Below are 12746 nucleotides of genomic sequence, written 5' to 3' on the forward strand. Positions count from 1 at the left end.
ATAGTGGCTAAGTACTTTTCCCAAGGTCACATAGAAAAAGAACAGGCCGGGATTAGGTCTATCTGACTCCAGTGCCCATGCCCGTAACCACTGCAGCTGACTACTATAGTGGCAATCACTGTTGCCAGTGATGGCTGGTCCCACTGGAAGTAGACCCAAGGCTGTGCCCAGAGGCAGGGCCTCCACTGTGTTCTCTGCTGAGTGCCAAGCTTAGCCTGGGCCAAACCCAGAGCCTGGGTCCAGAATGTTTATTGAACAAACAAATGAATGTTTGTTCTGTGGACAAAAGTTAGCATGGAGTCCATGGACCATTGTCACCAGAGTCACCTAGAAAGCCTGTCAGAAACACGTCTGTGGGCCCCACTGCCAACCCACTGAATCTGCACCTCTGTTGGTGGGCCCTGAGGATCCAGTGAATTAGGTTTGCCTGATGATCCTGATATAGACAAAATTAAGTGAAAAGAACAAGTTTTAGAACAGCGCATACTGAATAATCACATGTCTCTTTCTCTGTTTGAAGCTTATGTGGTTAAATATGGATTTATAGTTTCAGGAAGGACATTAGAAAACTGTTACCAATATTCACCTCTGAGGAATGGGGCTGGGAGCCTGGAGGACTGGAGGAGGACTTTACCTTCTACCTAATGCATTACTAGAAATGACACAAGTGATGAATTAATACATTCTTAGTGTAAAAATTAAACATTGCAGATAAGTAGGGTTATTATATAATTTATCACCAAAACCGAGCGCTTTGGGGAGTTAAAGGCAGTGTTGTTGTTAGTTACACCCCCAACAGAGAAGACAGAAGCCATCCTGGGCATACTGGACAGGTGGGCACCTGTAAAACCTGCAGTCCCCTTCGATGCTCCCATTTGGTAACAACTGCCCCCAATCAGAGGTAACAACTATTATCAGCTTGATGCATATTTTGCAGACCCTTTAAGTACAATATGTAGCCATTGAAAGCACTTTGGCCATTTCTGCTTTTCTTTTTTTTTTTTTTTTGAGACAGGTACTCTCTCTGTTGCAGGCTGGAGTGTGGTGGTATGAGCATAGCTCACTGTAACCTGGAGCTCCTGGGTTCAAGCGATCCTCCTGCCTCAGCCTTCTAAGTAGCTGGAAATATAAGCACATGTCACCAGGTCTGGCTAGTTTTTGTTTTTTTTTTTTTTTTTTTTAGTTTTTCTAGAGATGGGGTCTCACTGTGTTGCCTGGGCTGGTCTTGAACTCCTGGCCTCAAGTGATCCTCCCACCTCAGCTTCCCAAAGTGCTAGGATTACAGGCATAAGCTACCACATCCAGCCTGGCACTTTCTCTTTTTACATAAATAATATCACATGAAATATATCAACATGCAAGTTGTCTTTTTTTCACTCAGCAGCATGTCTTGGAGATTTAGCCATGTCTTGCCCATGGAGATACTTCATTTTTTTTTTTTTTTTGAAATGGAGTTTCACTCTTGTTGCCCAGGCTGGAGTGCAATGGTGTGATCTTGGCTCACCGCAACCTCCATCTCCCAGATTCAAGCAATTCTCCTGCTTCAGTCTCCCGAGTAGCTGGGACCACAGGTGCGCAATACCACGCCCAGCTAATTTTTGTATTTTTAGTAGAGACAGGGTTTCACCAGGTTGACCAAGATGATCTCAATCTCTTGACCTCGTGATCTGCCCACCTCGGCCTTCCAAAGTGCTGGGATTACAGGTGTGAGCCACTGCACCCAGCAGGAGCTACTTCATTTATTTGAGAAATGCATGCTGTATAGTGTAAGATTTCTCATCGAGTTAAAGGAGGAAACAGAGACCGGAGTAAGGAAATTAAAAGCCAATTTATTCAGCTCCTGGGCGAGGTTCTATGGTCCTGGAAAGGGGCCAAAGAAGTCGTGCTTCTCTTCTTGGGGCATGGGGTTTTATAGGGAGTGGAGGTAGTTGATCGGCTGCGGGGAAACAAAGAGGAGGTAGTTTCATTGGTTATGAAGGGACTGGGCACTGGCAAGGGGCTGGTTGAGGACGTACAGGGGAAGCTGCCATAGGGCAGGTCTTTGGTGGGCTTTTTCAAAATTTTGGCGGGTGCAGGACTGAGATTGGAGTGCGGAAATGGGTACGGGGAGCCTGCGTGGAAAGGGCAAATGCTGAGTAATGCGCTCAGAATGGTGATGTAGTTCTCAGGCGCGGAGAGAGAAGGGCGTGTCCATTCGGCTCCCAGCGAGGCAACCAGCCTTACATATAGCATTCTACATATTCTACATCTGAATCATCTACATCCTCTGGTGGATGGATATTCAAGTTGTTTCCAATTCTTTGGAATTATTAACAGTGCTAATGATCGTGATGATGGGGATCTTGTCTCAACAGTGGAACAACCTAGTATCCATCAGAAGTCAGCCTAACATAAAATATTATCAGGAGGTGGCATTTTTTTTTCTTTTTTGAGATGGAGTCTCACTCAGCCACCATGGGTGAAGTGCAATGGTGTGATCTTAGTTCACTGCAACCTCTGCCTCCCAGGTTCAAGCAATTCTTGTGCCTCAGCCTCTTGAGTAGCTGGGATTACAGGCATGTACCACCACACTCAGCTAATTTTTGTATTTTCAGTAGAGATGGGGTTTTACCATGTTGGCCAAGCTGGTCTCAAACTCCCAACCTTCAGTGATCTGCCCATCTGAGGCTCCCAAAGTGTTGGGATTACAGGTGTGAGTCACCGTGCCCTGCCAATAGGTGGCATTTTTGAGGCACAACTGAATTTATGTGCATGGTCCCTCACTAGGCCTGAGGACTCTCCACTTTTCATATCCAGGGAAGATGCAGATGGGGTTCAGAAGTGGGGCTCTTCCCAGCTTCACCATCACAAGATCCTCAGAAGGTCTTTGGCCTCTCCAAATCTTTCCTGCATTTGAGGTTCAGCAGAAGCTCCCAGGAAAGTCAACTCCTCCATTCTCACTCCGTATTCCTCATCTTCCCCTCCCTCTACTCATGAGGCTTTTTTTTTTTACTTATCTGAGGTGGCAATTGGGTATGGTGGAAATAGCCTGGACTTTAGAACAGGATAGACTCTTTCATTCCCAGTTCTACCACCAAATGGCTGTGTGACTTTGAGAAAATTGCTTTACCTCTCTGGGCCTCCAGTTCTTCCCCATTGCAAAATGGGGAAATATTATCTACCTCCTGGGATTATGAGTTCATATGTGGGATAACAGAACAGGTTATGTACATGCCCCTTGCTGCCACAAGGTGAGCACTCCCTACGTGTTCACTCTAGTCCCCTCCCCTCTCTTGCCATTGCTCTGTGTGGATTAGTGCCACTGCCATGTTGAAATGCCTATGTGTGCTCCTGAGAGCAGGGATTGTCCTTCCCCCCATTTGGCACTAACCTCACTCTTCCCAAGCCCTGGCACAAGTTTGGGGCACATTTGAAGCCCCCCAAAGGAGGTAGAGATGCAAAGAGGCTGCTGTAGGGGCCAGGCTTTATCTTTTTGCAGGGTCCTGGGGGGCTATCCAGCAAAGGACAGGGAGGCAAGGCCCTGCCCTCGGATAGATATCTGCTTCATGAGATTTTTAATCTGATAGGAGCAATAGTTCCCAACCCTGGGGTCTCTAGCCTGACAGGAAGACACCTGGTCTTTTTCCCCAGAAGATCTCTGAGACTGATGGGAAGGCGCTAGTCAATATCCTCTCAAGCACCTTGCCTGATGAAGGAGACTTGATCTGACATCAATTTCCAGAAAGTTTCCAGGCTGATAGAGGAAACACACTCTCATCTGGAAAGCCATCCAAGATTCGGTGAAGACTTCCACTTGGCGTGAACCTCTCTTCAAGCACCATTTCCTTATGTATGAACACATGCCAGTCTTGCCTGGACTGACCTTCCTGAATGCAGGTATATTACCTTACTTTGGGGATCTCTGGTCCCAGTGTTTTGCTGGCCATCTTGAAAAATGCTTGCAAATTGGGCACATTCTCGGGGGCTCCTTATTTAAAGAAGATTCAGGGTTCTTAAATAACTCAAGGGCACAGACAAAGCAATTCAGAGCATGCGAGTGAGTGAGTCATCAAGGACAGCTGAGAGGACAGGATGGACTGGGAGGGGCTGCCTCAGCCTAGGGCAGAAGGACCACATGGGAGCCAGGCCTCTGCCTCCCCATGCCACACCTGTCTGTACTCCCTTCTGGAAACTGCTACAGGTCTGAGGTGGTGTTTTAGAGGAGCACCCATGCAACCTCTCCCCATGGGAGCTGTATGCCGAGGGGGGCACCTATGTCCACGTAGGAGGGGAGAAAACATGTCAGACCCTGAGCGGACTGGCAAGTCAAAACTGCTGGTTAAATGGCTTTAAAGTAGTGGCCATTTATAAGTTAATGAAAGAGAAAATAGGCACATTATACATACAGATTTGTCCTTAATGAGGGGAAAAGGCATTGTTTACTGATGTTCAGTTCTAATTATTCATGCACGGGGCTAGTGCCTCCATTCTCGCATCTTCCACCACGTTCTTTTAACTCCTTCAGTGCCCACCCAGCTCTCACCCATTCCCCAGAGCATGAGGTTCCAGTGATGGCTGAATGACCAATTCCTGGCTGACTGCAGAGACTTTTGACCCTGGCAGACAGCACAGCAGCGGCTTGTGTCCTCTGCTCTCCTCATCTGAGAGGCCAGATGGAGGGCAGGGACCTCAGGGCAGACACTCTCAGAGGGAGGCAGAGCTCAGGGGTGTGCTGGGGAAAACTCAACTGGGGAGGCAGGTGGAGGATGAAGACTGTAAGCTAGAGACTCCCTAAAAAGCCAGGGTTTGGTAGAACCACCCACCAGTCTTGTCCTTCGCAGTTCTTCTGAAGCTATCAAGAAGGAAGGGGGCTCCTCTGGGAAAGGCAAACAGCAGGGTACCTCTCAAATGGACGGCTCACTGAACCATTGCTAAGGTGACACTCATCCATCCTCTTCAGCATAAGCAAACAAAAGATCATTCTGGGATAGACAGATAACCCCTTGCTGCCCCATAAGCTCCCCTCACCCTGAGATCCCAGCCTGCTAGATGCTGCTTGTCTCAGTGGGGAATAAATAAGCAATAGACATGAGAGTGGAACATGCATGACGACTCCTGCCAAAGTGAGCTCAGGATCTGCTCAGCTTAGAAACTGGCAAGGAGGAAATGAGCTACTCACTGAAAGTGGGGTAGGGAAGATGGCTCGGTCAGCCCCAAACCCTAATCATCAGGGGCACACTTGAGCTGTCTTCAGGACACTGTGCTGGGAAGGGATTTGGCTTTTCCTTGAACTTTCTGGATGAGCAGCAGTTCTAACTTGCTGATGCTCAGAATGCATTCTCCACTCTGCCCTGGGAAGCCCAGGAGAATGCGGAGGGTGGCTTCAAGTGGTGATGCCAAAACCACTACCTCCATGACCATTAGACAAGAGAACATGGGGTTACCCCACAACACAATTTTGGAGGTTTGATCAAAGAGAGAACTTCCTGATTGATTAAAAAGGCAATTGGGCAACATTATGCCATTAAATGTGAAAATTTAGATAAAATGGGCAAAGTTGTAGAAAAATGCAGATTACCAAAACTGACAAAAAAAAATAGAAAGCCTGTATAAGGGAGGGGAACATCACATGCTGGGGTCTGTTGGCGGGTGGGGGGCTAGGGGAGGGATAGCAGGGGGGTGGACAGATTGGGGAGGGATAACATTAGGAGAAATACCTAATGTAGGTGATGAGGGGTTGGAGACAGCAGACCACCATGGCATGTGTATACCTATGTAACAATCCTGTAAGATCTGCATATGTACCCCAGAACTTAAAAAAAAAAAGCCTGTATAATCCTATAATGGTGAAAGAACTTGAATCCTGCTGAGCTTGGTAGCTCATGTCTATACTGCTAGCACTTTGGGAGGCCGAGGCAGGAGGATTGCTTGAGGCCAGGAGTTCAGGACTAGACTGCATAGTATAGTGAGACCCTGTCTCTACAAAATAATAATAATAAAAATACTGGCTTGGCATCTTGGCACATGGCTGTAGTCCCAGCTATGGAGACTGAGGTGGGAGGATCACTTAAGCCCAGGAGGTTGAGGCAGCAGTAAGCTATGATCATGCCACTGTGCTCCTGCTTGGAAGACAGAACAAGATCCTGTCTCTCTTAAAAAAAAAGAACTTAAATCTTTAATAAAAGATCTCTGCACAGAGAATGCCAGGCTCCAATAGCTGCCCTTCCTTTCTTGTTATTGGGCATCTGCTGCCATTCATTTTTTTCCTTTTTCTTTTTTTTTTTTTTTGGAGATGGAGTCTCACTGTGTCGCCCAGGTTGGAGTACAGGGGCACGATCTCGGCTCACTGCAACCTCTGCTTCCCAGGTTCAAGCGATTCTCCTACTTCAGCCTCCTAAGTAGCTGGGACTGTAGGCATGTACCACTATGCTAGGCTAATTTTTTTGTAGATTTAGTAGAGATGGGTATTCACCATGTTGATCAGGCTGGTCTCAAACTACTAACCTCAAATGATCTGCCTGCCTTGGCCTCCCAAAGTGCTGGAATTACAGGAGTGAGCCATGGCGCCTGGCCATCTGCTGCTATTCATAAAGCCAAAGCTTCAATCTGCATCCTCCTCCTTAGGCCTATTTTCTGTACATTAAAACCTTGAGACAAGGAGAGTTAGGTCTTAATCTTCCTTCCCCTCAAATCAGAGGGGACATCCTGCAGCACCCTTTTCATAAAAAGCTCCATTTATTTGCAGATTGGAATGGTAATTGAAAGAACTTTCATGATATTATTTATTCAGTCTTTGCATCAAGCATGCCACTTATTTAATCTGCACAAGTGTCCTGCAAGAGAGACACTAGGATCCCTGTCTGAAGCCTGTTCTCTTCCCATGATACTTCCCTGCTGCCCCAGAACAAGCCTACTCCTCCCTCAGGGATAGGAGTGTCATGACTGAGTCCTCCCCACTCTCCACTCCCATCTCTAGCCATCAACATCTAGGCCAGAGTTCCAGGCCCCTCTGCCTTGATGACAATGCTTGGGAATTTCTTCAGTTGGTCAATGACCTTCTTACACAGTTGTCCCCAGAACTGAACCTGGCATTGAAAGGTACAGTTGGCTATCATGGTTGTGTAGTTCTAGGTTAGAAATTACCCCAAATTTAGTGGTGTAAAACAAACATTTATCATGTTTATAGATTCTGTGGGCATGGAATTCAGATGGGGTACAGCAGGGAAGCTTTGTCTCTGTTCCACAAAATAGAATATGGGCCTCAGCTGGAAGTTTCAAAGTCTGAAGGTGACTGAACTTTTGTGGGCTGGCATCATCAGAAGGCTTGCTTACTCAGGCATCTGGTGAGTGGGGCTGGCTGTCAGCTGGGACTTAGCTGGGACTCTGGGCCAGAATATCTGTGTGTGGCCTGTCTAGAGAGCTTGGGCTTCCTCACAGTATGGCAGCCAGGTTCCCAGGAGAGAGTGACAGGTGAAAGCCACATTACCTCTTAGGATTTAGCTTTGCTGGTTGTGCAGCATGACATTTCTACATTTCATTTGCAAGTCCTGCCCAATTTCAAGAACAGGGGTGTCAAGATTCTAGGTGGCATTGGAGATAAGTAAACCTTTTAAGAAAATGTCATGTGGCTCATCTGCCTAACTCAGAGGAAGCTCTCCATGCAGGAAGGCCTGGGAGGCACTCAGCGTGCTAGAACATCATTCATTCAGTCAGCACAAGTGATCAGAGTCTACCATGTGCCAGCTGCTATCCCCTCATGCCCCTGGTGGTTCACAGCTGCACTGCCTTTCAGCCCCAGCCCCACCCAGGTTCCCCCATTGAGGCCCTGCCAGATTTGATCAAGATGAGGGAACTTTGGGATCAATTCTCTCCAGCCTCCTGGGAAATCTTCTCCCTCTGGGGGCTGCTGTTGAATGGAAAGTTTATACTCCTATTTCTCAAAGGTGTAGGCATGTCGAACAGTTTCTGTTTATTGGAGAATAAAACAATAAGTTGTTTTTTATTTATATATAGCTCTTGTTTTTTTCCCAAGGGATAAAACAGGGTTACTCAATTGGAAAGAGGTTCCTGCCCTTCAGTAGGACTTAGAAATGGGAGAATCCATGTGTGAATTAAGTCACTGCGGTATAGAGAAAGAAGTTGGGGAGCTCCTCTAACCCTTTCTTTAGCACAGGAGCATGGCTTGTACAGCTAGTTCACTGGCTATTATACTGGAAAGCATACTGAGTGGGTCAAGACAAGTGGAGGTATAGCTAGCATAATAATCACAATAGGGCTAGGCACTGTAGCTCACACCTGTAATCCCAACACTTTGGAAGACAGAGCTTCGAGACTGCCTGAGCCCAGGAGTTCAAGATTAACTTAGGAAACATAGTAAGACTCTATATTTACAAAAAACCCGAAATAACAAAATTAGCTGGGTATGGTGGTGCACACCTGTCATCCCAGCTACTCAGGAGGTTGAGGTGGGAGGATTGCTTGAGCCAGGGAGGTTGGGGCTACAGTGAGCCAAGATGGCATCACTGCATTCCAGCCTGGGCAACAGAGCAAGACCCTGTCTCAAAAAGAAAGAAAATAAATAATCACAATAATAACCACTATATAGCATATTCTGGGCTCCGAGCATTTTATACAACATTATGAAAATGATATTAGTACCTTTCACCACAATTGTTAGCAGATTAAATGGAACAATTGAGGAAAGTAATTTCTCTAAGGCCCAGAGTCATTAAGTAATTTGCCCAAGAGCACACAGATGAGATGTGGTAGAATCGGGATTTGAATCCAGGCCCATAGTCCAGAGCCTGTCCTCTTAACATTGGGTCCTGATATGCAGCTAGCAGGCCTAACAGCTTAAAGGGAGGGGTGGGAATTGGAATACAACAGGCGAAGCACACAGGCTCCTGGTGTTGGGTCTCTTTTGGTTAGACACCAAAGACTCATTTTGCAGTCTGAGTCTCCTCATCTGGAAATGGGGATAATACTACCCCACTGAGTTATAGCACAGCACTCCAGACCCAGTGGGTGCTCAGTGCACCGTTGGAGAGTCCCTTTCCTTTTCTCCCCTGGGCTGCTCTATGGAGAGACTTTCCTGCCCAGGGAACAGGGAGATTGGCCAGGATGACTTTGTTATCTGTGGCAACTGTTAGGGAACCCTGGTTCTGCTGGATGTCAGAATTCCAGTCCCTCTCCACTGTGCTTTTCATTGGCAGAACTTTAAATGATTTTATAAAAACTGCAAATGTACAAGGTAATTGAGTCTTTTGTTTTATTACCCTGAGCTGCCTGGACCTTGCCCGGCCTCCTCCTCACTCACCAAGCCGCCGGAATAAAGTTGGAAGTGTTTGCGCTGGTAATATATAGGACTTAATTAACCTGGCCTTTTATAGCATTTCCAATGGAGGATTGGAACGAACTTCGAGGCAGCTTGAGAAAGGGAAAGGGGGGGCCTGGGGTGAGAGTGTGTATGTACATACAACACTTGATGTTGTTTTTTTCTTCTGTTCTTTTCTCCAGTACTTTAATCAGCATTTAATGACCCAGTCGAAAATTCATCGTTTGGACCCAAGCACTGGTGGGAAGGCAGGAGGGGAGGCCTGCCTGCTTCCCTCCCTCCCTCCCTCCTGAGCCCTACAGCAGGCCATGGAGTGGTGAGTGAGTTCTTACTGTGCTAGCCACATTCCCAGAAACTTCCAGCAGAGGTTAACTCTGCTCCTCTCAGGTAGGAGACAATGAATGGACATTAACAAATGGACTCCCTGTGTTGGCTAATGCCACTCCCTACTCAAATGCAGACCAACCTAGGATGGCTCCAATGGCTCATGTCCCAATTCCCAGGCCCTAAGGCTGTGTTAATGTGCTATCCTGCCTGCCCCTTGGTCCCTCCCCTCCCAACACGAAGCCATGCCTGAACTGGACACCCTTCCATACCAACCCAGGAAAAAGTGATTCAATTCCAGTCCACCCTGGGTGCAGCAATCCTTCTGCCAAGATGTCTTCATGCCGTACAGCTATTATTTTCGGGAGGATTCCAAGTGAGGGCAGTCAGGGTAAGTGCCTCTCACCAGCTGCCTACTCAGACCATTGCTCCACATACCCTAGCTCATAAATCCTGCCCCAACACTGCCGAGTGGTTACATCATCCCCAAACCTCATGTAACAATTCGATTTGGAAATAAAAAGGCAGGTGTTAATTGACTCACTCCTTCTGCCCCTTTGCGGTGCCCTGACCCTCGATAGCTTTTAACCTCGCAGTTAATAAAAGTTTTGGGCCCAGCCCTAGCACAGTTCCTCATTCATTCTTTCATAACGTCAGCAAATTCTTCCTGAGTGAGTGTAATGCACAAGTCATTGGCCAGAGCCTTAGGGAAGAGGGTTAGGTGGCTAAAGATGAGCAAGAAGCTTTTCAAGCATTTCATGCCTTAGGAAAGCCTACAGAGGATGCTCACAAATAACACAGATTTGGGCAGCAGTGCTGTAGGCTTCCAGAGAAGGCCTGGGGCAGCCAGAGTTTTAGAAGCATCTCCAGCTCTTGAGTTTTCCTGTTCAGCATCCATCCCTCCTCCAAGAGCACCCAGATTCTCCTTTGGAGAACCCATAGCTCTCATTAAATCTATGTGGTTCCAAGTGGGGTTGAATGTCTGGGGTCCCCAGGAATCAGCCCAAGAGTAGAGCTGGTCATTCAGGGCAGGTTAGCCCCCAGCCACAAGTGATCAGTTCAGCCGTGGGAGTGAGACTTAGGCCGGGTCAGTGAAAGCTATTGCTGCAGCTCCTGGGAAGGACGAGCTCTCTTTTTCCACCGGAACTGGCCAGAAGTAAGCCTGGAGCTGCTAGCAACCATCTTGCCCTCACTCGGGAGAGGCTTCATGAACCCGAGAGTGAAGCCCATCACTTCATTTGTTCCCGAGGGACAGCCTCTGACTTTAGGCCCCTACTGTCTCCTACCCCGAAATGAGAAGCTCTTGGTTTTTAGGTGTGTTTATTACCCAGGCCCAAGAAACTCTGTCTCCCTTCAACTAGTCTGTGCCCCAGCAGAATATCAAGGAAAGCAGAGCTGAGAAATGAAAAGGAAAAGATGGTTAAGGATGTTGGGTAGCTGGATCCACCCCTGCCGAAGGTTTCTTAACCTGAAATTTCACTCCTCAACTCAAGGATGGGCCAAGGAAACATGTTTTTTTCTGTTGTTGTTGTTATTTTTTCCACTTTCCCGTTTGTGATAGAGTTAGCGAAGTTCAGGGTCGGGGGTTGACAATGCATCATTTTGGGGTCCCTTGTTTTTAAGGTTTGCACTTACGTGACTCTGAAAGTGAGTGCCTTCTTAAACTTTGTACCCTAGGTGCCTCTCTCTTTTCCCTATTCCTGGCCCTGCTTAGGTTGCTGGAGGTCCACCCCTGTCTGTCCCTGAACCCAGCCTGAAGAATTCAGAGTTAATAGCTATTGTCTTTCCTCCCCTACAGGTAGGCTTGGCCCATTCTCTAGACCTTGGAAGATAATGTTCCATAGAGGCCTGTTCTGAGGCTTTACCAGGTCAAACTAGAGAAGAACCAAGCAATGTAACTCATCCCAGCCTAACTATCCTTCAAGGGCAATCAACCTACAGCATCCAAGCACAGAGAAATCAAATCCAAGGAGAATCTTTCAATTAGACTCAGAATTTATTTGGGACACTGGATTTACCGCTATCAAGATCTTAGTTGTGTTCATCCATGATTTGACCCACTTTAGAGTGAGAAGATAGTCTTCCTGGGCTCACACTAGTTGAAGGTAAGGAGACAGGCCACTGGGTGTGGGGAGACCTCTCGTGGGATAATACACACACAAAAACCAAGAGCTGCTCACTGTGGTGCAGGAGACAGCAGAGGCCTGAAGCCAGAGGTTCTCTCTGTGTCCTTGCTACTCCTCTGACCTGTTACCGTGATTTGGAGAGGCAGACAATATAGGATGGGCTCTGCAGGCAGGGAGGTCTGGTTATAATCCCAGCTCTTCCTAAATTGGGTAAGACTCACTCTGAGACTTAGTTTCCTCTATCATCTCTCAATAGAACCCTAAAGGTACTTTCCTCTTAGTATTGTTTTAAAATTCAGTAAAATAATAAAGGCTTAGCACAGGGTCTGTTATAAATTTTCAATGAATTTTTGTTGTCAATATTGTTCTAGAAAACAAGAGAGCATATTAGAAGATCAAAAGTACTGCCAACCACTGAAGTGCCAATTCTAGATCCAGTCTCAGCCTTTTGAGAACTGATATTGTTTTCAAGCCATTCACAAACCAATGTGAATTGAACACCTAGTATGAGCTCTCTGGGGGAAGAGCCAAGTCCTGCATTTTTGATCTTAAGGGGTCTTCAATACCTCTAGCCCACACCATTAGGATTCTTCTCTGATAGTGTTCATTTCTTTTTTCTCAATGGAAGCCTTAAAAAAAAAAAATCCTTGAAGAAAACCTGTACTCCTCAAATACACCACTCAGGAAATCTGTTCTCCTCAATGGTCACTCAGGAGACCATTAAATCATTTACATGGTTAATTTCTTTTCAGATATGTGTCTTTTTCCCTAGTTACATAATCAGAACCTTGAAGGCAGGGACAGGTCTTAGACTTCTTGATGCCCCATACCTCTAGGTACAGAGTAGGTCCCCGGACATCAGTATAAGGCCCAAGAGCCTGATAGCTGCCCAGGTGGGTACTGTGTGCCTGGGCCTGGGAAGGACAAAAGAAAGGGCATTAAAGGGGTTCCTGGGAATGAAGAGGCCCTCTGACTTTAGAAGG

The 12746-nt window shown here is 46.9% G+C and overlaps 1 long non-coding RNA gene across 3 annotated transcripts in view; it reads left to right on the plus strand.

The window, feature by feature from the left end:
* LOC105726743 (uncharacterized) overlaps nt 1-12746 on the plus strand; it is a 100094-nt gene that overhangs the window by 74493 nt on the left and 12855 nt on the right. For 2 of the 3 annotated variants that reach the window (XR_010341816.1, XR_002479082.2), the window contains exons 4-6: nt 3631-3876; nt 9496-10028; nt 11436-11742. This is a non-coding gene — a long non-coding RNA (uncharacterized LOC105726743). The remainder of the gene's footprint in view (nt 1-3630; nt 3877-9495; nt 10029-11435; nt 11743-12746) is intronic. The other variant, XR_010341817.1, reaches the window with a different exon arrangement.

This window comes from Aotus nancymaae, unplaced genomic scaffold (assembly GCF_030222135.1).
Source record: "Aotus nancymaae isolate 86718 unplaced genomic scaffold, 86718_ANA_hifiasm-v0.15.2.pri h1tg000010l, whole genome shotgun sequence".
Classification (NCBI taxonomy): domain Eukaryota; kingdom Metazoa; phylum Chordata; class Mammalia; order Primates; family Aotidae; genus Aotus; species Aotus nancymaae.